A 26669-nucleotide genomic window follows, 5' to 3' on the forward strand; every position below is an offset into this window, starting at 1 on the left:
TTGAACGCCCAACATCTGACAGATATTTTTGGAAGTTTCAATTCAAACTTTTAAAAAACGCAAATGAATGAAAATATCCTTTCCTCCACCAACAGAAGAAGCTAAAACTAAAGACACTTTTCAACCTGATACAGAGGTAGAGTTCATTGATGGTAATCATAAACAGCGTGTTATGCTTCAATTACAGGAACTCTGCCCGGAGATAGAAAAACACAAAACAACGTAAAAATGACTTAAAATGTGTCATATTTGTTCAAAGGAAAACAAGCATAGATTGGTAAACACAAACAAGATATCACAGTAGATTAAGATAAAAATTTGTGAAGAAATTGGAGGAATTACAATAATTTCTTTGGATATCTGGCATTTTTTTTTATCAAAAAGTTTTTCCTCAACAAGAAGCTGTCACCAGGAGCTATGTCATTTCTTAATTGGCCTATTAAGAAATGACAAAACTTCCAAGAGCTTAATTTGAGAACTTGTCAGTTTGAGGAATTAACAATTATGAGAAATGTTCTGCTGGAGATATATGAAGGTACATTTTCAACATTTAGTCAACCTTCCAGGATAACATACATCAGCTTTTTAATGCTGTGGTATGATATTGTTTTTTATACACACCTGGTAATGCACAATTCTAACCCAACCACCCTCCACCCACCCAAATAAATTCAACAGCACTAGGCATCGTATTAAACTTGGATATAATATATAGATAAGTTGGATCTAATATATAGATAAATTCTCTCCCTCTCTCTCTCTCTCTCTCTCTTTCTCTCCCTCTCTCTCTCTCTCTCTCTCTCTCTCTCTCTCTCTCTCTCTCTCTCTCTCTCTCTCTCTCTCTCTCTCTCTCTCTCTGTGCATTATTTTGAAATTGATTTCATCCCTCAGTGTCCCAATGATCGTAAGGAAGAAACAAACAGTAAAAAAAGACTCAATCATCACACAGAACTATCAACAATGAGGCAGACTTACTGGGACCAAGTGGAAACAATCAAAAAGCACCCTGGAACGAGTATTTTCGTATTAGAGAGTAAAGTCGCTGGGGGATTTCTCAGGCAAGTTTTCTCATTCAGAGGGTGATTGATGAAGGCATGTACATCCATAAAAGGCACTGTCAAGTACACTTTATGTCATTTGGTCATAATTAATAAAATATAAGTGGGTCTATGGAAGTTGTAATATACAACATTTTTTTACTTGTAATGATTAATTGATTAATGGCATTAACAGAGTTATAGATATATTGTACGTGCAAAAATCAGGAATTTGGTCCTTTTACTACATTTCAAGTTTTGTAAAAAGATATAAGAGAACAAATATATTTAAAAAGTACCTACATACAAAATAACATACTGTAAAACTCCTGCATGAGATAGGACTTTGAAATTTCACAAATTTGGTAAGACACCCTCGGTAACCACAACCTAGTACTTTGTTTTCTGTGTAATGTCAGATGCGACCAATCTTCCATGTTTTCTACCTCAACAATGTGAAGATTTCCACTAAGTAATTCCATAATCATATTTTCATGTTATATGATATTTTTTTATTTAGATATAACATGTCCACTTGAAACTATAGAAAATGACTTAAGTTTATTTATAAACATTTAAATGCATTTTGCAAGCCATTTTAAGGAAAATTAAAAATATTTAAGCCCAGAAAAGACCCTTTTAATATACCCTAATTTTTGGGAACTAACAGGTTTAAATGATAATAAATAAAGAATAATATATCAAGGAAAATTATATAAAATATTGAGGAACGTTTCGTGTGTCCTTAAAGCCTATTTATCTAGAATAAATTGTCAATAAAGATGTTTAAAAGCGCATTTCACTGTATGACTAGCACAGCTTCTTCTTATAATGTAATGATTGAAGGGTATTAAGTCAGTTAAGTCATTCACTGGCACTACACCATGATTCAAATTTTATTTGAATAAATATAAGAGTTTATGAATCAGTAATACCACTTACATATGTATAATGCTATATATTTTACAGGCTACTGCCAACACCAGAAGAGGAACTTATCACAGCCGCGGTTGTTGATACACCAACCACAGAGTGTACAGGGGGGAGGGGGTGTTGGAGATAGACGAACTCACATACGGCAAAACGCCACTGGGGAAAATGATGAAAACTTTAGTAGTACTAAAAAAATGCAAATGCTTTTGCGCTGAATAAGAAAGACATTCAACAATTTGGCAAAAATGAAAAACAATTTCTTATTTTGTCCTTTTTGTGTCAAATAAAGATTTTAAAATTAAATATTGACAATTAAAATGTCAACTCATCATCAAGAAAGTTTTTGTGTATTACCTGCAGAACAAAAAATCTGAACAATAAAATTTGTTGCATGAACTTGGACTTGCGCAAGCGCATATTGTATGCATTAATTATGTCGAAGGTTTCTTACATAATCTCTACTCATCACATTTTAAGAACCGGTAACCAATTGTTAGACATATAGAATGGTTAAAAAAAGTGGTTTGTGACAATCAGTTATTATAATATGCGTCAGAAATCATCTTTGATAATTCAAACATGAACTTGTTAGGTCATATTTCAAACACAATTTCTTAACAAGTAGTTGTTAAGAAAAAAACTATGAAACTCAAATTTTGATACTAGCAGTTTAAAAATTAACTTCATTTAAAAGTAAATGCTATAATAATTCTAAAAGCTGCTTGGTCCGATTTTTTGTTACTACAGTATCAAATATTTTTCCATACAAACCGTTTGTCTTTGAAAGTTATGGACTTTCTCCTATTTACACCAGCAAAGTTACAAATGTTCAAAGTAAATAAAAATAATTTCTTTTTGGGTAAACCAAAAAACAAACCAAAATGCATCATGGGATGTTTAGAAAAGGGAACCGTTTGGTTTCGTCCCCCAAATGATTGGAGTTATACAACCCGAATGCTATGCACAATGCGATTCACAATTTTCAATATGTCTTTATTATACATTGAATACCGTAATTATATAAATGTAAGTTATACAGATTTGATCACGATCCGAACTTTACGAACACCTCATAATACTCAAAGAATGATATTGTTTTTCCCTTGAAATATCCTTTATTAGTTTATTTCAAAACTGAAATAATATCAAGAACTTTGAATGTGTTTAAACAATAATAGGATACATATTAAAACTTATTTTATTGTAAAACTGGCATTCACTGTCTTTATTTCATACGTTACATCAAGGTGCGTGTCATGTGTAATGAAACTAGTAAAGATGCGCTTCTTTATAACGTTCTGGGATAAACAATGAAAAAAATTTATTTTTATTTCGATTAATTTTTAATTGAAGCAAAGAAAAATTATTTAAAACCAAATCTTTTGAACTTGTTTGTTGCACTAAAAGCTTTGTATATTATTAACCAAAAACAAAGATGGTCTGCTGGCCTAATTATTCATAAAAACTTCATTTTTTTTTTTTGGTTATTTTGATATGAAATTTGGCAATAACAAACAGTGTTGTAAATCAAAAGCCAAAGGAAAACTACAAAACAGCAGCAGTGCAAACACAGACCACTACAAAAATCAGACGTAGGAGCATAGGTCGTGAAGGAGTAAGCATCCTCTGCTGACTGGTCACAACTGCCGTGTGCTCATTGTTGTAATCTGGGAAACAAGAAGGTCCGTAGACACGATGATTGATAATGGCCTAACAATAAGTATGAAAAACGTCATTCAGCATTCGACCTAGCAGACGATAGTTTTTACTGACATGGTCGGTGTATCGACCATAGCACTGAACGAAATGATGAATTCAATCGAGACTGTTGATAATCTTGCATTATCAACTTGTTTGTCAGTAGCTTGCCTCGTTCTAGAATTTGTTGGAAAGTTGACGATAGAAAAAATATAAAGTCATTACATTTATCGCCAAGTTTTGTTGTTAGGTTACCATTAATGTTTTTTTCTTCTGAAAAATATCTTAATATGAAACAAATGACTTTAATTTGTGGTATCCTTTATTTTCAAGTTCACTGGGATACATGTATATCGAGTCGAAATAAGAATAACAATAGTTAATTGTTAATATGTCATTGATATACCTAAGTGTCGAGTTGAAGACACAGCTAGTGATTTTTTCCTGTTTAAGTCTTAATAATATCTAAATATGAAACAAATGACCTTAATTTGTGGTATCCATGATTTTCAAGTTCACTGGGATATCGAGTCGAAATAAGAATAACAATAGTTTATTGATAATATGTCGGTGATATACCTATAAGTGTCGAGTTGAAGGCCACAGCTAGTGATTTTTTCCTGTTTAAGTCTTAATAATAAATTATGCTTCATATGAATATAGAAATAGATCTGCTAACAATGATGAGCAATTGGTATCAATAGGAATTCCAACGGATTTTTGGAAGAATTTTCAAGAAGCAATCTAAAACGTAAGTTAAAAAAAATGTATACCGTCTTAATGATTCTTCATTGACACAATTAACTGTCAAAATTGAAATGCTTTTTAAGGTACTTGATATAACGATGTTAATAACACAATTCAAAGGTCATATTTTGATAACAATTATATAACTGACTAAAATTTCGAGTTAAATCTAAAATTGCGTCATGATCATGAGGCCAGATTTCCAAAAAGTGCATATATGTTGTCAATCAGAAACACAAGTATCTTTTGTATATCTTACTGACGTACAAATGTACTTTATGTGTCATTGTTAAAGTTTTAGAGAATAAATGAAATTAATGTATACTCCAAAAAGCTGCTAAGTACGTATGCATAGAACGACTCACCATGACTATCAAAGTACTAAAAGTACTGATAGACGGAGGCATCATTTCGCAGGAAACTAAACTTATGAAAATTAATATGATTTTTCTTATCTAAGGAAAAACAGCGTGCATACCGCTTATCATGTTGGAATATTCGCGAAGCGGTTTAGTATTATGGCAATTTAAGGTCGCGAGGATATTTTTCAGGTTGACATCAGAGTTAGGTAGATAATATTAAAATAGTTAGTGTTGTTCTCTTATTTTAACCTCATAAGCTTGTTATATTACTAATCAAAGGTGTTTATTCCTTACAAAAAAGGAAGGAGGAAATTATTTTGCATCACAAAACAACATGGGAAACTGTACATGCTATTAAATGCATTAAACTCAAACTTGAAAAATACAATGCAAACTATTTATGTACACGTATATTTAGTTTAAGTCAATATTATTTCCTGTGTATAGTGATTTGCAAACCCAAGGTAGAAAACGCCATATCCTAGAAGCTTCCACACCTGTTCAAGACAAAAGATAACCTCTAAATTGCAAGCTACTTTGTCTAACTGTACAACACAACCCCCCCCCCCCTCCCCTCTCCTTTTAATATATCACAGAAGGGATTTCTTGATTAATGAGTGTCGTCGATCTAGATATTCTCTTATTATGATCGTTATGAGAGAGAGAGAGAGAGAGAGAGAGAGAGAGAGAGAGAAAGCGTTTTAGGCGTAATTTTACGTACATTCATTTGAAATATACTAATATTATATATTCATAAAATTAGTATCCACAAAAGAATATAGTATAATGTGATTTAATCCAGTATGCAGTTTCAGTCTGAATCCACGTGTTGGGTTTTCTACGTGTTACCCCTGTTAATCAAATCAACGCGCGAGGTGCACCACGTGTTCCTTCCAAGATAAGGGGAAAAAGTTTCGTTCTAATAATTTTCATTCATAAGGAGAACAGAAGTATGCCTTACAATAAAGTATTCTACTCTGTTTGTGATGTTTGATTTCAAGTAAAGAGAAAGGAAGCATGCCTAACAATGAAGTATAGGTATTCTACACTGTCTGTGATGATTGATTTCTAGCAAAGAGAAAAAAAATATGTATAACAATGAAGTACATGTATTCTACACTGTTTGTGATGTTTGATTTCATATAAAGAGAAAGGAAGTATACTTAACAATGAAGTATTATACACTGTTTGTGATGTTAAATTTGATTTAAAGATTGATATATTGTGTTTGTGAAGTTTAATTCGTATACTTCTTTTTTCTCAACAGGACTCTCTCTCTGTCTCTCTGTCTCTCTCTCTGTCGCTCTCTCTGTCTCTCTCTCTGTCTCTCTCTCTCTCTCTCTCTCTCTCTCTCTCTCTCTCTCTCTCTCTCTCTCTCTCTCTTGTTAAGACTATGGACACAATAAACACATGTACTTTATTTTGCTATTTATTTTGAATTTGCAGAGAACTCAAGTTCAGTTATATGGTACCAGTTTTAATGATATATATTATGGCTATTGTTTGCATCTTATAAAAGATTTTTTTTGGTCAATTCTATCTATTTTTTTCACGCGCGACACTCTTCCCTAATCACTTGCAGGGGGGGGGGGGGCTGTAAAGAGAGATACGCCTCCGCGGGATATTAATTGATAATATGCGAACGATATACGACAGAGACAAAGAAGCACACCATGTTTATTCATCGAATCTCAGAATTATTCATTATTTCGTCCACCTATAGATGGTGCTTAAGGAATCCTCATTATTTGACGTCACAGGCAAGACAATCACAATATACGGAGGCTGTTAAACAGCCTCTGTCTAAAAATAGCATCTTTATATTTAAGCACCACTTAGATATATGTACAGGAAGAAGATAATAGTCACAATATAATTACTTATACACAGATGTATGTGCATGATGCAGTCTCTTTTTTGAGGGGTTCAATGAGATAGAAAACTCGTAGACAACGTTGGTAAGTTTCTCTTCAAATTCTTACTTGAATCAAAATGATTTTAAATAGATTTCAACTGATGAATCAGAACTTAAGATTTCATTACGAAACTGAACGTAGGTTATAGTTGTTCTGTTGTAACTACATTGTCACGCACATCTGTTATGCTAACTAGTTACAAGCTTAACTGATTACCGCTATGGTTCAAGTTCGAATTTTATTTATTGCAAATTTGATTATAAAGGTAATTATTTTTTTCATGACTTTTAAAGCGGTATGTATTTACTACATGTAAAAACTTGTACACGCAGTTAAACTATACATAGTTTTAGATGGATTTAAGATGTATTTTATAATGCATAAGCTTGATAAGCTTTATGTTGAATATACCTTATAAAGCATGTTTATTTTTGTTATCTAAACTAAGGGTCAACATTTCACTTTAGGTCCAATTACAGTAACTTTCGATAGTGGAATGATATGATTTGGCTAGCCCTATTCATCGGACATTTTTGGACTGTAAAAACATTTGGTGAGTGGATGGATTAAAAAAATTAAATTTTTTTGTATTATCTACTAATATCTACCAATATCTATGCAATAATTTTTGTTTAAACAGTAATTGTCGAGTTTATATTATTGGCTGGTACAAATAACTGACAAAGTGTACAATAAGACTGGGACACAAGCCAAACGCTTATATTAATTCCTCTCTTTGGTGAGAGAAATAAAATGGGTAGAAATTTACATTTGCAAAAAATAAAGAATATTTATTGATATGGCTGAAATAAATAATTTCTAAACGTCAAAGAAACCTACAGGGATATTAGTTGACCATTCAACCTCCATAATAGTAATACAGTAAAACTCGGTTATAACGAAGTCCTGTATTTACTTCGTTTCATTCATAATTCGTCATATCCGTATTACGAATTCATTATAATAAGTTTAGCGATTTGCTATATTTGTGTTTTCTTTCTGATTTGTGCTGACTGCACGAGACATGAAATAAAATACCTTCTCTAGAAACCTCTAATAATTGGATGGAAAATGAATGGATTTTTGTGAATTTAAACTCATATTAAGAATCATTTTTATTGCTTCTAACTTTTACATGTAAAACTATATATCAAATTTGATTTAAAAGATGTAAATGTCATTATCATCGCCTCTACGGGACTCGAAATTAGTTCTTATATCTGTAAATTCGGAATGGGTCGATACACACAAACACAGACATTTTACGAATATGTCTAAACCATGTAACTAATACATTTCATATGCTCTGATTTACTGACACGAAGTAAATACTGTATGCAGGGTTATTTTTGCTCCGTGTAATTTTCGCTCTTCTACACTTGCAAACAATTTCGCCCTGTCTTTAATTCTCCCAGACACAGTATATTTAAAGAGAAATAATTTGGAACATTGAAATTTGCCCAGTCATAAATTCGCCCGCTGACAACAAGGGCGAAAGTGGCGAAAATAAAACGGGGGGGGGGGGGTGATTTCCCTGCATAAAGAACCACTTTTCATAAGTGACATGGCAAAACGCAATGTGATTTTCATGCAAACCCTATGTGCAGATAAATATCTTAGATATCATGATATGCATTTCCTTAAAATACCGGTACTGTTATTGCAGATATGTATCAATACCCCATCAGATTATATGATACATTATCTTAATTTCACTGAAACAAGGAAGCTTGTATAAAATCAGATAGTCATATTATTTTCATCTTCTAGGTAATTTTTAAACCAGGAAGTACATTCTTGTTCAAGCGGAGTAGCATGAGTATTAAAAAGTTGGCATGTACAAGCCAGTGAATATACTTAAAACCCAAGATAGGAATGTGCACGTTTAAAGCAGTTAACATCCGGTTTTTTAAAATTGTAAATTTAAACGCCGGACTTTTTCAATATCAATTAATATAATACTTCAATATATTTATGCTTCAAAATGTAAGGCAGCTCTATAATTACCTAACATTTTATTTTCTACTTTTGATATTGTAAATAGATTTAGAAAAGCTTTCCGTTACAACTGGGTTTTTTTTTTACAATTTTTACAATTGTTTTAAATATATATTGATTTTGTTTATTCGCGTTAATGACATATTATCTAATAGGATGTCGAATCTTCTCCTACTGCATTAATTTTATCTCTGTGAATGAATCGACCAGCGTTAATATGTGCTATCTCGGATTTGGTCGGCATAGTAAAAACTTTGAGTTATCTGATGGTTCGAGATATCGAAGTTAATGAAAGTTGGTCTATTGTTATGTTTCTAGACATGTGTATACACATTATATTTCTATGTATGCGTATACACACATGTATATATAGTCATATAAGTTATCGTAATTCATATTGTCGAATAAATACTAGAAGGTTTAATTATTTTATTTCATATCTTAAATAAACTTAAAAAAACAACATAGAATGTTCTTAAATTATCTTGTAAAGCAATACTTTTTAAGAGGAAAATTTGTGTTCGTCTTTGCCAAATATTCTGATTACCGTATACACAATACACAAAAAAATGATAAACCGATAAGTGTATAAAGAACAGACACGGACAATGCAACTTAACATTTCTATTCCAGCTTATCTAATCACAACTCCATCTTGTATAAAGTCATGAATGCATAAGCTTTCTTTTAACACCATTGCCGAATAATCTACCCCCCCCCCTCCCCCGGAATGAAGATTGTATTCTTTGATAGATTGCTTATCAGACACGACGTGTACTGAAGATTGAAATTTTCTAGTACAGACCCATATACCCAAAAGAGTATTTAAAGCTGCATGATCAGATTTTGTCATTCTTACAGTATGAAGTACTTTTCCTTACAATCCAATAATCTTAGAAAGTTATAGACTTTCGCCTATTTACACCAGCAAAATTGGTCTCCATTCAACGTTAGAAAGATTCAAAGTAAATGAAATTAAGACAGACATAAATTGAAAACACCACTCATTTACCCCATTTTCGCAAAGTTTGTGATATGGAAGGAAAAAAAACCCAGGATATACGGTTATATTTACAAAACTCTAATTTTTGACCTTTTACAGAAAACATTGCTCTGCGAAGACATGCCTGGCAGCGTTATCCCTTTCACGGCACACCATGGAATGCAACCTATGCTGTTGACGGACGTCGATCAGATCTCGCCCCGGCTGGAGGACAGTGTGCGATATCAGCGGATGATAAATCAATAGCAGAATGGAGGGTGGATCTAGGAAAAGTGCGGAACCTGCATCACGTTTTTATACAATACAGGACGGACAATGTCGCTTGGGGTATTTATCGACCAACGAAGTGAAAAAGAAGGGTGTTCATATTAGATTACTTATCTGAAGATATTTGTGTTGAGCATACATACATGTATTTGTTAAGTTTGAATACTTGAGACACAGAATTGGGCTGCTTGATTTATTCATCTACAAAGTACTGTAACTGAAACGTAACTTAATATTCATAAGAAATGACATTCTTATATGGACCTATAAGGTTCCTATCAATTGACGAATATTCACAGCCTCATCCTGTGTGATTTATGCGAAAGTTTTATGATGCTTACTAAAACCTGTCACAAAATTATTGATACGCGTAATGTGTGTTAGACATTTACTATGAAAAAGAACCACGTATAAAAACGACAAATAATAAGCCTTAAAGATGATTACAAACAATAATCGTTGCCACTAAATAAGGTCAGATGACATCAATGGCGATGCAAGAAAATCTTCAAATCATATATCAGTTTTTAAAATTGATTCTACTCTCAAATTGTGCCCCGTCTCTCTCTCTCTCTCTCTCTCTCTCTCTCTCTCTCTCTCTCTCTCTCTCTCTCTCTCTCTCTCTCTCCCCAACGAGTTTACATAAACATACACACTTCTCTTGTTCAGTCTTGAGTTTGTGTATTTTTAAGACATACCTTTTTATAAATTTGTTAAACCTTAACTATTGTACGTTAAAATAAGTTTTTGTTCGGTGTTCTTGAACTTACAGATGAAAACGAATACTTTAAGAGTAGAGTCTTGGGATTTTCAATCTATGTATCGAATACCACCTACAGAAATGACTGGAGACTGTGTTTCAAGGACAACAAATATACCAGAGCCACAATACCCAACCCTATCAATGTAACATGCGTTATGCACGGGAGATATGTCATTTACTACAACAACAGAACTCATCATCCATTCCCTGCTGGATATTCCACTTACGCCTTTAACGATCTGTGTGAGGTTGAAGTTTATGGTAAGATTTATAGAATCGCACAGAATATATAGAGCAGATTTTGCATTTTTAAAAAGTATACCATATAGTTTTTTATTTCATATTTTATTCCAGCGTGAAGTTTTGTCAAATTTAGTAATGCATATAAGAGAATGATTTATATATGCATCGTTTTTGATAAAAACATTTTTTTAGAATAATTCATTACTTCTTCCTCTACTTTTAGAAGACGTGAACCGTATCACGTAGACAGCTGTCAAGAATTTACTTCCCGATATGTTTATTATTACTTTTAAACATCGATTTTGAAAGTAGAATACGTTTAATATGTTATGCTTACTAATACGATAAAAACTACAACAATTATCAACACATTTATGGCTATATTTGAATCTGAATAGATAGAACGTCGTAAAAGCATTGTGGTTATCAAAAAGAAGGCTGGATGGTTGTGAAACATGTACATTGTACCTACTTCAATGAAAAGAACAGCTCTGTTAAGAGATGAAGGAGTGTTAAGAGATGAAGGAGGCCATTCAATTTTGAGAGTTTAAACTTAGGAGTTTTCTTTCCTTAATAAGAGTTTACGACAAAAAATCATACAGGACTAGAATTCTAAAGTAGATATGATACCACGTAGTTTGTTGACTTCTTCATTCTCTTTTTAAAAAAAGAGAAATATTTCAGTTGTCCTCAATAGTGTTTTAAAATCCATAATTTAAGGTTGAAACGCTTAAAACATAAATCATTAACAAATTACCGCTGGTGCATAACGTTATAAGAACGTTTGCTATGTAGACAAGGTGAGGCCTATATTTCTTATTAATGTTTTCTTGATACGCATATTGCGAACACTTTCTGCGTCTACGTTTTTTGAGATGTATTTTGAAGGACATGTACAGAGAAAGTCCATTTTTATTCTAAGAAATGCATAACATTTAGTTCAGATGAAACGCACAAAGTTTTAGCTCCTTTAAAAAATTCTTAACGTTATCATCGTTATCATCATTATCGATACTACTATATTAAAATAATAGACTCGAATTTATGGGCTTTAATACCAATAAATCGGAAAAGTACTGTCTTTCCTTTTATATATTTTAAACATCATAGGTACTTGAAGATTACCAATATTTTTTTTTTATTTTATCTCAATCAAGCGTCACTAATTAATAATCAACGAAAATTCCTTTTTAAAAAATCCGAATATCATTTGAATTTTTTGGATTTTACAATCTTGCGCATGCGCATTACATTCACGCTAAATCATTAGAGGCTTTTTAGATTATGTTTCCACAATATCACATTTGCATGCATAAACTCAGAAACGATAATACAAATACGTGTAAATTTTCATTGAAAATTTGCTGTATAATCTGTTTATCAAAGAAAATATGGAAGATACCTCTAATTCAGTGCATTTAATATGAAAAATCCCGAGAGTTCCGAACGTTAACATAGTGTGTAAATAAAAGTTTAACGTTGGTGAAAAAGTGTACAATTCTTCATTAATATGACTTAAATTTTGAGATGAAAGTTATTTACAGTTTCAAAATGGTTTGTTATGAATAGTTTGACTGGTTTTTTTCAATGCAGCTTTATCAATTTCCTGCAAAATCATTTCGAAGCGATTCTGCAATTTTTAAATTACATTACTGGTAAATGGGAGGCACTGGTGATGGCTTGTCCCGAGACACAGTAAGATAATTCTAAGCAGAGTGCAGTGAAATAAATAGCAATATTGTAGGCTTAAAGCTTGGTTATGTAAATGACAAAACTATACGGTATGTCGATGTATCTATTTCGTAAATATCCTAAATATATTTGCAATGTCAAACCATGCACGTGGGGGTCAAAGTCTAGTTATATAGTATAATATAATAAAATATAATAAACGTAACATATTGATTGTTGTATTAAGAGCATTTATGTTGCGGGACCGTCAATTTTTAGTTAGAGAAGTCGAAAAATATAGCCATAACCATTAGGTCACTTTGATATAGTGAGTTCTTTGTTTCATTTCTGTATAGGTTGTCTGACCTTAGGATATTACGGAGAGAACTGTTCCACTCCTTGTCCAGAAAACTGTAAGGGTGGAGACTGTGACATTGTGGATGGAACTTGTGTTAGCTGTGTTCCGGGATATAGTGGATCTATGTGTAACATAGGTACAGCTTACATTGTATGATGTTTAATTTTACTGATAAAAGTTAAGTCTCTTGGATGTATGTAAGCTAACATTTGCATATATATTTTTCATTGCTCGAGATATTTTATGTATCTTTGTTTTTCCAAACTTCACTTCAAAGTCTGTGGCGCTTGCTACGAAAAAGAACAATGTGACTACAAAAATGGTACTTGTCCAAATGGATGTGTAGACGGTTATAAAGGGAGACAATGCAAAACCGGTAACGAAAAAATAGTACACTCAGGCTTATGTAGAATGAACATAGACATGACAGTTGTAGATACAATTCAAATAGATTTCATTATGTTCTTACCAAATTTTAAAATTATGCTAATTTTTTGTAAACTAAGTAATCCGATTCAAAAGCCAAAGAGAAATACATGCTTACATGTATATTTAAACGATTGGGACGGATGATATGTCTGCCTGTATGTAGCCATTTCCTATGACTCTGATGCGTGTTCAGTAGAGTGGGTGCTTGCGACCACTCGTGAAAATTGTTGTCAGATGTATAGGGAGTTTTGAAGATCGCTCGCAAATACCTGCTCTGCTGAATACGCAAATCGGCATCCATATGCATACATTCTTTTCTCACTGAACATGTTTGTTGAACGTTATTTTTTTTCCTAATCTAAATTTTACAGGTATATTTTGTTTGACAAAAACTCCAAAATTAAGAGAAAAAATTATTAAAATAAAGGTCATAATCAAATTTAAAAAACAATGTTGATTGCAGGAAGTTATATGATATTCTGACTAGCCCCTATCTATTTAAAATCTACTCACTTTAAGCTATATGATACGATGCAATATTGTCATTTTGATTGATAAAAACTGTAAAGATTTTTCATTCCTGTCTCCTAAACGTTCATTTACTTTCAAACTTTTGTCAACGATTCCAGAAATGATTCAATGAGACATCCGGTGTCCGGTAAAGCTCGGACTTGTTTAAAGTTATTAAAAAAAATTGAAATTCCTTTTTTTTCATGTAATGTCAGTTTGCAACAACAACACGTATGGCCCTAATTGCTCTATGACATGTGGACATTGTCTCTACCTGTATGGAGAAAAATGTAACCACGTGACCGGTCAGTGTCCTCGCGGATGTGCTTCCGGCTTTCAAGGAGACCTTTGTGTTGAATGTACGTACATTTGATATGTTTAATTTACGTAAACTTATTCAGTACCCTTTGTGCATGCGTAATGTTTTTTCTCCAAACATGAGATACACTATGAATACCTATCTCTAAATATTATAAGCGTTTGTCATTTCTTTTTTTTATTTAGCAAGAAGTGAATTCAGGAACACGACACTTGCATGGTCGACATATAATGGTATGATTATTTAAAAGCATACATGTATAATAAAATGTGATCACAATATTCCAACTCTGAATCATTTTTTTTTATTTTCAATATAATCTGATTGTGTTGAAAGTAAATCCATTTACTCAATGTATTTTAATTTAGTTCATATGAAATTAAATCAGAAATGTAACATCATTGCGTTGCGTAAAGTTTGTTTGCTCCATATTCGTAAAGTATTTTAAATAGATAATAACAAATTCAATTAAACCGGAAAGAAAATTATCGGTGTTAGTATTTCTTACATTGCATATTATTCGATTTATGTTTACTTATTCAGTACCCTCTGTGCATGCGTAGCATTTTTTCTCCAAACCATGAGAAAAATTGATGAATTACTTTTTATGTAAATATATATGGCTTTGGTCATTTGTTGTTTTTTTCAGCAACAGATAAATTCAAGAACAAGACACTTGTACGGCCAATGAATGATGGTATGATTATTTAACAGCATACATGTAAAGTAAAATCTGATAACAATATTCCATTCTAAATACAGTAAAACACGCTTATAACGAAGTCCCATATGCGACCAATTTAATTTCGTTATAAGCGAAATTCGTTATATCCGTCAAGTTTACAACATGAAAAAGAGACTTGGGGAATGAAATTCACTTCGCTGTAAGCGTCAATTCATTATAAGCGTGTTCGCTATAACCGTGTTTTACTGTATTTTTTTTTTAAAAATTGTGCAATTATCTGATTTTGTGTGATTTACTCGTTTTGTTTTAATTTAGTTCAGTTAAAATCAAATTAGAAATGTTACATGATAGCGTTAATTAAATTTTGATCTTTAGAAATTCTTAAAGTGTTTAATATATAGACGATGTCAATTTGAATTAAAAAGGACAGATAATCATTGGTGTTGGGATTTCTCAAAACTACGTTTGAATATGAGAAAGGAATATATACAAAGTAAAAACAACTTCACATGACATTGAATAAAACAAAATGAAAAATGGACAATTGCTACTGGATCCGAGTTCCTTGTGGCTCAGCCACAAGGAACTCGGATCCAGTAGCAATTGTCAGATTATCAGATTTAATCAAAACAATTTACATCTAAAAATGTATTTAAAAAAAACGAAATAACACAAATTAACAAACAAATAAACAAAAAGAAATGAGTATAGGTAAAAAGGAAAGGAAATATTGCCCCCCCTTCTCTCTCTCTTTTTAATAATAATGTAACTGTATAAATTAGAGAAACTTATTCATGTATATGATACTCATTTGCAGCTTATGGTCCACCTGTTTTGCAAACTACAGTTCAAGTTCCTTTTTATTCCATCATCACCGTTGTCGTATTGTTTTCAGTCAGTGCTCTTCTCAACCTGTTTTTCATGTACGTTACTTACTAGTACTCGAATTATTTTTCACTCGATCGTGATCGTATTTTCTTGTAACATTTGAAAATACGTCACGTCAGTTTACTAAACTTTCAGATCCAGACAGGTACTTGCAAGATGCCGCAATCGAGAAGAAAAGGTAGACGAATCTGTCGAAAAACCGAACACTATTGAGAACAGTATTGATATTCAAGAAAACGAACTTTGTACTTACCAAGAACTCGAGCATGCTGACCAAAAAGTAAACAATGATGTATATACTTCATTAGCATAGAACCCGAATAATGAGGGATATATGTTGTTGTTATGAAAAGTACGTTTTTCAAAAAATATATATTTTGTGAAAATTCGAATGAATTTGTTAGAAAGAAATATTTTTTTTAAATTTCTTACTCTTACATGTACCCTTGACACGGCCAAATGAACATATTGGTATCCTGGGATCTGTTAAAATGTTGAAAAAGAAACGGCATCCCATTTTTTAAAAACATTCGAATGCTTTTTTCGCCTTTTGTTTTTGTTTTATGTGTATTTGTATGTTGTTTGCTTGGCAATAAATACTATAATATGTACGAATATAGTTACACAAGATATTTTTAGTCTGATATTATTTGATATACGACTTTTGGTACAGAAATTTAAATTAATGATACCTATTTTAAAGAAAATGTCAGTTTGAGGCCTTTGTGGGCGTTCCGGCCTTTGATCTGTATAATGAAGATTCTAAATTGTAGAAATCGTGACCCTCGGACCAAAACTGCAGCCCAAGGCGGGGTTCAAAGTTCAACATAGAACTACATATGAACAATTTTATAAATTTTCTTCTCGAGAACTACTGCACCAAAAATGCCAATATTTACACAAAAGGTGGTATATATAGTGAAGATTCTAAATTGTAAAAATCGAGACCCCCGAACAAAAAGTATGGCCCCAGGTGGGGTTTAAATTTTAACATATATAGGAAAATGTTTTAAAATCTTCTTCTCATGAACTATCATGCAACTGTTTGGGATATTACTATTCATACATGTACATCCTTAAAAAATGTAGATTCTAAAATGTAAAAATCGTAACTCCCGGACAATCGATGGGGCACCAAGAGGGGTTCAAAGTTGAAACATTTTAAATAATATAAAGGAAACGTTTAAACATTTTCTTCTTAAGAACTAAAATGTTATAGTTTGTGGAATTTCTATGTATGCATCCTTGGCTTATGTAGATTCCTAATTGGTAAAATTGTGACCCCCGGACCAATACTGGGGGTCAAAGTTTATTATAGAAATATAAAGGCAACATGTTAAAAAATCTTCTTCTCGAGAACTACAATGCTTCAATTTGTGAGATTACTATCATGCATACAACCTTGGATAATGAAGGTTCGACAGTTTTAAAAAAGTGACCCCTGGACTAATACTGGGGACCCAAGATGAGTTTAAAGTTAAATGTAGAAGTATATATGGAAAACGTTTAAAAATCGTCTTGAGAACTACAATGCATCAATTTGTCAGATAACTACGTCAGCATCCTCAAATAGTGTAGATTCGAAATTATAAAAGCCGTGACCTCAATTTTATACTGGGGCCCCAAAAGGTGATCAAAGTTTAGCAAATAAATATAGAGGGAAAATGTTGAAAAATCATGTTGAAAAATCTTTTTCTAGGGAACTATACTGGTACTGTACCAGTTATCGGCTAAGACCAGTTATCGGCTAAAATGAGAGTTCGGGTTTATTACACGGGGCAATCCCAGATATTTTAATTCAGTCGTCTTTTTCGAATAAAGAAAAGTAGGTTTGCTTGAAAACTTTCTTGAATATGCTTTATACACAAGCTTAAACGATCATTGTTTACCTCTGATTTTACATCTTTGCACTTTCAGCAGTGGGGAAAATGACGTAATAAGTTAAAAATAGAATATTACATCTTTGTGAAACGTTACTATAGCCCTCCTTTGATTTGACATATAATATCAATACTAATAGCATGTATAAACAAAAGGAATTCATTAATTTCCGAGAGATTCGTAGCGCAGTTGAACGCCTGATTGCACAATTATGTATTGAATAGTGTACGATTTGGTGAATTACCGTATGATAATAAACGAATACTTTTATGAGTTTTGTTTATAATGTATCACAGCCCCGACTACGTTAGTCTGACCCCACAAGGGACATAATTCAAATTTCATTTAGCAGAGTATAAAATCAACATGTACAGGGATTTTACTACGTTATTATCACAAAGCCGATAACTGGTACAGTAGATCGTAAAAACTCGGCAAATTCGGGGCCTGATAAAAATCACAAAACAAGATGTTTGCGGTTCTAAAAAATGATATAAACAAACAGGTTGATAAATAAGGAGTTCATTATTTAAAGTGTGGCAAGTTTTATCCAAAAATATTAAGAAATAAGAAAATACGACAAGAAAACATTAAATTTTAGCCGATAACTGGTACAGTGCCAGTAATGCTTCAGCCTGTGAGATTAATATGCAATCATCCTTAAATAATGCAGATTCCAAATAATTAAAGCTTTAGCACTGGACTAATACTGTGAACCGAAGAGGGGTTCAAAGTTTAACATATAAAGATATATTGAAAATGTTTTTAAAAAGTTTTTCTCGAGAACTATAATGCTACAGTTTGTGAGATTACTATGCACGGATCCTCAAATTGTGTAAACTCTAATGTAGTGGAAAAATATCCTTTATTAGTTGATTTCAATACTGAATTATCAAGAACTTTGAATGTGTTTAAAGAATAATAGGAAACATATTAAAACTTATTTTATTGTAGAACTGGCATTCACCGTCTTCATTTCATACGTTACATAAAAGTGCGTGTCATTTGTAATGAAACTAGTAAAGATGCGCTTTTTCATAACATTCTGGGATAAAAAATGAAACAAATTATTTTCATTTCGATTAGTTTTTAATTTAAGCAAAGAAAAATTATTTAAAACCAAATCTTGTGAACTTATTTGTTGCAATAAAATCTTTATTATTAACAAAAAATAAAGATGGTCTGCTGGCCTAATTATTCATAGAAACGTTCATTTTTTATTGGTAATTTAAATATGAGATTTGGCAATAACAAACAGTGTTGTAAATCAAAAGCCAAAGGAAGACTACAAAACAGGAGAAGCGAAAACACCGACCTCTATAAAAATCAGAGGTAGGATCATAGGCCGTGGAGGAGTAAGCATCCTCTGCTGACCGGTCAGAACCGCCGTATGCTCATTGTTGTAATCTGGGAAACAAGAAGGTCCATAGACAAGTTGATTGATAATGGCCTAACAATAAGTATGAAAAACGTCATTCAGCATTCGACCTAGCAGACGATACTATTTACTGACATGGTCGGTGTACCGACCATAGCACTGAACGAAATAATAACTTTAATCGAGACTGTTGATAATCTTGCATTATCAACTTGTTTGTCAGTAGCTTGCCTCGTTCTAGAATTTGTTGGAAAGTTGACGATAGAAAAAATATAAAGTCATTACATTTATCGCCAAGTTTTGTTGTTAGGTTACCATTAATGTTTTTTTTTTGTCTAAAAAATATCTAAATATGAAACAAATGACTTTAATTTGTGGTATCCTTTATTTTCAAGTTCACTGGGATACATGTATATCGAGTCGAAATAAGAATAACAATAGTTAATTGATGAATTGTCGTTTATATACCTAAGTGTGGAGTTGAAGACGCAGCTAGTGATTTTTTCCTGTTTAAGTCTTAATAATATCTAAATATGAAACAAATGACTTTAATTTGTGGTATCCTTTATTTTCAAGTTCACTGGGATACATGTATATCGAGTCGAAATAAGAATAACAATAGTTAATTGATGAATTGTCGTTGATATACCTAAGTGTGGTGTTGAAGGCCACAGCTAGTGATTTTTTCCTGTTTAAGTCTTAATAATAAATTATGCTTTATGTGAATATAGAAATAGATCTGCTTACAATGATGAGCAATAGGTATCAATAGGAATTCCAACAGATTTTTGGAAGAATTTGCAAGAAGCAATCTAAAACGTAAGTAAAACAAAATGTACACCGTCTTAATGATTCTTTATTGACACAATTAAGTGTCAAAATTGAAATACTATTTAAGGTATTTTGATATATACATTGTTAATAACACAATTCAATGGTCATACAATGTATTTTGATAACAATTATTTTATAATTGACTGAAATTTCGAGTTAAATCTAAAATTGCGTCATGATAATGAGGCCAGATTTCCAAAAAGTGCATAGATGTCAATCAGAAACACAAGCATCTTTTTGATATCTTACTGTACAGATATACTTTATGTGTCATTTTTAAAGTTTTGAAAACGAATGAATGAATTTAATGTATACTCCAAATAACTGCTAAGTACATATGCATAGAACGGATCACCATGACTAAAATAGCATCTTTATATTAAAGCACCACTTAAATATATGTACAGGAAGAGGGTAATGGTCACAATATAATTGCTTATACAAAGATGTATGTGCATAATACAGTCTCTTTCTGAAGGGTTCATTGAGTTAGATAACTCGTTGGCAACATTGGTAAGTTTCTTTCTTGATAAAATTCTTACTTGAATCAAAATGATTTTAAACAGATTTCAACTGATGAATCAGAACTTAAGATTTCATTACGAAATTGAACGTAGGATATAGTTGTTGTGTTAACGTTGTAACTACACTGTCACGCACATCTGTTATACTAACTAGTTACAAGCTTAACTGATACCGAAGTTTTAATTTTATTTATTGCAAACTTAATTATAGGTAATTATTTTTTTCAACATGACTTTTAAAGCGGCATGTATTTACTACATGTTAAACCTGGTACAGTTAAACCACACATTGTTTAAGATGCACTTATGTTGTATTTTATAATTCATTAGCTTGATAAGCTTTATGTTGAATATACCTTATAAAGCATGTTTATTTTTGTTTTCTAAACTAAGGGTCGACATTCCACTTTAGGCCCAATTACAGTAACTTTCGATAGTGGGTTGATATGATTTGGCTAGCCCTATTCATCGAATATTTTTGGACTGTGAAAACATATGGTGAGTGAATGGATTTAAAATTATTTTTTTTATACATGCAACAATAGTTTGTTTCAACATTTGTCGAGTTATTATTATTGGCAGGTACAATTAATTGACAAAGTATACAATACGACTGGGAAACAAGCCAAAAGCTTATACTTATTTTTCTCTTTGATGAGAAAAATAAAACAGGTAGAAATATATATTTGCAAAAAATAAACAAGTTCAACATTTAATGGCTAAAATAAATAATTTCTAAAAGTTATAGAACATCTACAGGGATATTTGTTGACCATTCATTATATTAAGTTAAGCGATTTGCTATATATGTGTTTTATTTCTGATTTGTTCTAACTGAGACATGATATAAAAAACTATTTCTATAAACCTCAAATAACTGGATAGAAAATGAAGAAATGTTTGTGAACTTAAACTCTTATTAAGAATTATGTCTATTGCTATTTCTAAGTTTTACATGTAAAAGTATATAAACTTGTTGTAAAAGATGTCGTTATTATCGTCTTTACGGGACTCGAAATCAGTTCGTTATATCTGTAAATTCGGAATTGGTCAATACACACAAACACAGAAATTTCACAAACAATATTTCTAAACAATGTAACAAAAATTATTACATTGCAAATGAATTGAGTTTCTGACACGAAGTGAATATAATATACAGGGTTATTTTTGTCCCGTGTAGTTTTCGCTACAATTGCAAATAGTTTCGCCACGTCTTTAATTTGCCCAGACCCAGAATGTTTAAAAAGAAATAATTTGAAACACTGAAATTCGCCCAGACTTACATTCGCCCGCTGACAACAAGGACGAAAGGGGCGAATATAAAACGTGGAAGAATACTTCCCTTTATACAGTATCACTACTCATACGTAAAAAAAAAAGTGACTAACAAAGCTCGTTGTGATTTTCATGCAAACTCTATGTGCAGATATCCCGGATATCATGATATGCATTTCCTTAAAATGATGTAATTTCATAGTATGTATTACATGTACTACCCCATCAGATTATATGAAACTTTATCATAATATCACAAAAACAAGGAAACTGATGTAAAATAAAGTTGTCATATTATTTACATCTTCTAGGTATTTTTTAAAACCAGGAAATACATTCCTGTTCAAGCTGAGAAGCAAACTTTTAAAACTAATAAAAATGCATGAGTATAAAAAAGTGTTAATTCGCATGTACAAGCTAGTGACTATACTTAATAACCACAAAGTATACACAAATAAGCACATGCACGTTTAAAACAGTAAACATCCGTATTTTTAAATTCTAAATTTAAACCCCTTTTAAAAGGCTTTTAATCAATTTCAAATATTATAATACTATTCAATTTATCCTATAATGCTTCAAAATGAAAGGCAGCTGTAAAATCACCGACAATTTTTTTTCTACTTTTGATACTGTAAATAGATTTAAAAAAGCTTTCTGTTCCAGTTAATTGTTTAAATATATATTGATTTTGTTTATTCGCGTTAATTACATATTATCTAATAAGATGTCGAAACTTCTCCTACTGCATCAATTTTATCTCTGTGAATGAACGGACCAGCGTTAATTTGTGCTATCTCGAATTGGTCTGTAAAAACTTTGAGTTATCTGATGGTTCGAGATATCAAAGTTAATGAAAGTTGGTCTATTGTTATGTTTCTAGACATGTGTATACACATTATGTTTCTATGTATGCGTATACACACATGTATATATAGTCATATAAGTTATCGTAATTTATATTTTCGAATAAATACTAGAAGGTTTATTTATTTTATTTCATATCTTAAATAAACTTAAAAAAAACATAGAATGTTCTTAAATTATCTTGTAAAGCAATACTTTTTAAGAGGAAAATTTGTGTTCGTCTTTGCCAAATATTCTGATTACCGGATACACAATACACAAAAAAATGATAAACCGATAAGTGTATAAAGAACAGACACGGAAAATGCAACTTAACATTTCTATTCCAGCTTATCTAATCACAACTCCATCTTGTATAATGTCATGAATGCATAAGCTTTCTTTTAACACCATTGCCGAATAATTTACCCCCCTCCCATCCCCCAGAATGAAGATTGTATTCTTTGATAGATTGCTTATCAGACACGACGTGTACTGAAGATTGAAATTTTCTAGTACAGACCTATATACCCAAAAGAGTATTTAAAGCTGCATGATCAGATTTTGTCATTCTTACAGTATGAAGTACTTTTCCTTACAATCCAAAAATCTTAGAAAGTTAAAGACTTTCGCCTATTTAGACCAGCAAAATTGGTCTCCATTCAACGTTAGAAATATTCAAAGTAAATGAAATTAAGACTGACATAAACTGAAAACACCACTCATTTACCCCATTTTCGCAAAGTTTGTGATATGGAAGTAAAAAAACCCAGGATATACGGTTATATTTACGAAACTCTAATTTTTGACCTTTTACAGAAAACATTGCTCTGCGAAGACATGCCTGGCAGCGTTATCCCTTTCACGGCACACCATGGAATGCAACCTATGCTGTTGATGGACGTCGATCAGATCTCGCCCCGGCTGGAGGACAGTGTGCGATATCAGCGGATGATAAATCAATAGCAGAATGGCAGGTGGATCTAGGAAAAGTGCGGAACCTGCATCACGTTTTTATACAATACAGGACGGACAATGTCGCTTGGGGTATTTATCGACCAACGAAGTGAAAAAGAAGGGTGTTCATATTAGATTACTTATCTGAAGATATTTATGTTGAGCATACATACATGTATTTGTTAAGTTTGAATACTTGAGACACAGAATTGGGCTGCTTGATTTATTCATCTACAAAGTACTGTAACTGAAACGTAACTTAATATTCAAAAGAAATGACATTCTTATAAGGTTCCTTTTAATTGACGAATATTCACAGCCTCATCCTGTGTGATTAATGCATAAGTTTTATGATGCTTACAAAAATTAGTCACAAAATTATTGATATGCATAATGTGTGTTAGACATTTTCTATGAAACAGCAGTACGTATAAAAACTACGAATAATAAGCCTTAAAGATGGTCAAATAATCGTTGCCACTAAACAAGGTCAGATGACATCAATTGCGATGCAAGAAAATCTTCAAATCATATATCAGTGTATAAAATTGATTCTACACTCAAAATGTGCCCCCGCCCCTCTCTCTCTCTCTCTCTCTCTCTCTCTCTCTCTCTCTCTCTCTCTCTCTCTCTCTCTCTCTCTCTCTCTCCCACCGAGTTTACATAAACATACACACTTCTCTTGTTCAGTCTTGAGTTTGTGTATTTTTTAAGACCTACTTTTTACAAATTTGTTAAACCTTAACTATTCTACATATAAATAGGTTTTTTTTTCGGAGTTTTTGAACTTACAGATGAAAACGACTACTTTAAAAGTAGATTCTTGGGATTTTCAATCTATGTATCGAACACCACCCACAGAAATGACTGGAGACTGTGTTTCAAGGACAACAAATATACCAGAGCCACAATACCCAACCCTATCAGTGTAACATGCGTTATGCACGGGAGATATGTCATTTACTACAACAACAGAACTCATCGTCCCTTCCCTGCTGGATATTCTACTTACGCCTTTAACGATTTGTGTGAGGTTGAAGTTTATGGTAAGATTTATAGAATCGCACGGAATATATAGAGCAGATTTTGCATTTTTAAAAAGTGTACCATATAGTTTTTCTTTTCATTCCATAGCTAATCCAAACGTTAAGTTAAGTCAAAATTGGTAATGAATATAAGAGAATGAATTATGTATGTATCGTTTTTAATAAAAAAAAAAAAAAAAATTAAGAATAACTCCTAACTTCTTCCTCTACTTTTTAACAGACCTTAACCGCATCACGTAGACAGCTGTCAAGTATTTACTTACCGATATGCTTATTTTTACTTTAACTTATCGACTTTGAAACTATATATTACGTTTATGTTATTTTTACTTTTATGATAAAAACTACAACAATTATCAACACATTTATGGCTATATGTGACTCTGAATAGATAGAACCTGGTAAAATCATCGTGGTTAACAAAAAGAGTGCTTGGTGGTTGTGGTATTTCCTTCAATGAAAAGAACTGCTCTGTTTTACGATGTAGGATGCCATTCAATTTTCAAAGTTTAAACTTAGGAGGTTTTTTTCCTTAATAAGAGTTTACGGCTAAAAATCATACAGGTCTAGAATTCTAAAGTAGATATGACACCAGGTAGTTTGTTGACTCCAATATTTTTTTTTCTCAATCAAGCTTCACTAATTAATCATCAAAGTAAATTCCTTTAAAAATCCAGTTATCATTTGAATTATCTGGATTTTTATAATCTTGCGCATGCGCATTACATTCACGCTTAATCATGGGAGGCTTTTTAGTTTATGTTTCCACAATATCACATTTGCATGCATAAACTCAGAAACGATAATACAAATATGTGTAAATTTTCAGTGAAAATTTGCTATATATTCTGTTCATCAAAGAAAATATGGGAGATAACTCTAATTCAGTGCATTTAATATAAAAAATCCCAAGAGTTCCGAACGTTAACATAATGCGTAAATAAAAGTTTAAAGTTGGTGGAAAAGTGTTGAATTCTTTATTAATATGACTTAAATTTTTGGATGAAAGGTATTTACAATTTCAAAGAGGTTTGTTATTAATAGTTTGACTGTTACTTCCAATGCAGCTTTAATAAATATCCTCCAAAATTGTTTTGAAGCGATTCTGTAATTTTTAAATTACATTACTGATAATGGGAGGCACTGGTGAAGGCTTGTCCCGAGACACAGTAAGATTATTCTAAGCAGAGTGTAGTGAAATAAATAGCAATATTGTCGGCTTAAAGCTTGGTTATGTAAATGACAAAAATATACGGTATGTCGATGTATCTATTTAGTAAAAGTCCTAAATATATATGCAATGTCAAACCATGCACGCACTTGTCAAAGTCTAGTAATATAGTATAATATAATAAAATATACTAAACGTAAAATATTAATTGTTGTATTAAGAGCATTTATGTTTCGGGACCGTCAATTTTTAGTTAGAGAAGTCGAAAAATATAACCATATCCATTAAGTCACTTTGATATGGTGAGTTCTTTGTTTCATTTTTTATAGGTTGTCTGACCTTAGGATATTACGGAGAGAAGTGCTCCACTCCTTGTCCAAAAAACTGTAAGGGTGGAGACTGTGACATTGTGGATGGAACTTGTATAAGCTGTGTTCATGGATATACAGGATCTATTTGTAACAAAGGTACCGCTGACATTGTATAATGTTTAATTTTACTGATAAAAGTTAAGTCTCTTGGCTGTATTTGTGGCGTTGACAAGTTGCATATATATTTTTTATTGCTCAAGATATTTTATTTATCTTTGTTTATCCGAACTTCACTTCAAAGTCTGTGGCGCTTGCTACGAAAAAGAACAATGTGACTACAAAAATGGTACTTGTCGAAATGGATGTGAAGACGGGTATAAAGGGAGACAATGCAAAACTGGTAAAAATGAAATAGTACATTCAGGCTTATGTAGAATGAACATACACATGACGTTTGTAGATACAATTCAAATAGATTTCATTATGTTCTTACTAAATTTCATATTATGCTAATCGTTTGTAAACTTAGTAATCCGATTCAAAGGCCAAATAGAAATACACGCATATATGTATAATTATACGATTGGGACAGATGATATATCTGTCTGTTTGTAGC

General features: G+C 31.9%; 1 pseudogene; it reads left to right on the forward strand.

Moving 5' to 3' along the window:
- LOC128174550 (multiple epidermal growth factor-like domains protein 10) overlaps positions 1–26669 on the forward strand; it is a 151501-nt pseudogene that overhangs the window by 96935 nt on the left and 27897 nt on the right.

This window comes from Crassostrea angulata, chromosome 2 (genome assembly GCF_025612915.1).
Source record: "Crassostrea angulata isolate pt1a10 chromosome 2, ASM2561291v2, whole genome shotgun sequence".
Classification (NCBI taxonomy): Eukaryota; Metazoa; Mollusca; class Bivalvia; order Ostreida; family Ostreidae; genus Magallana; species Magallana angulata.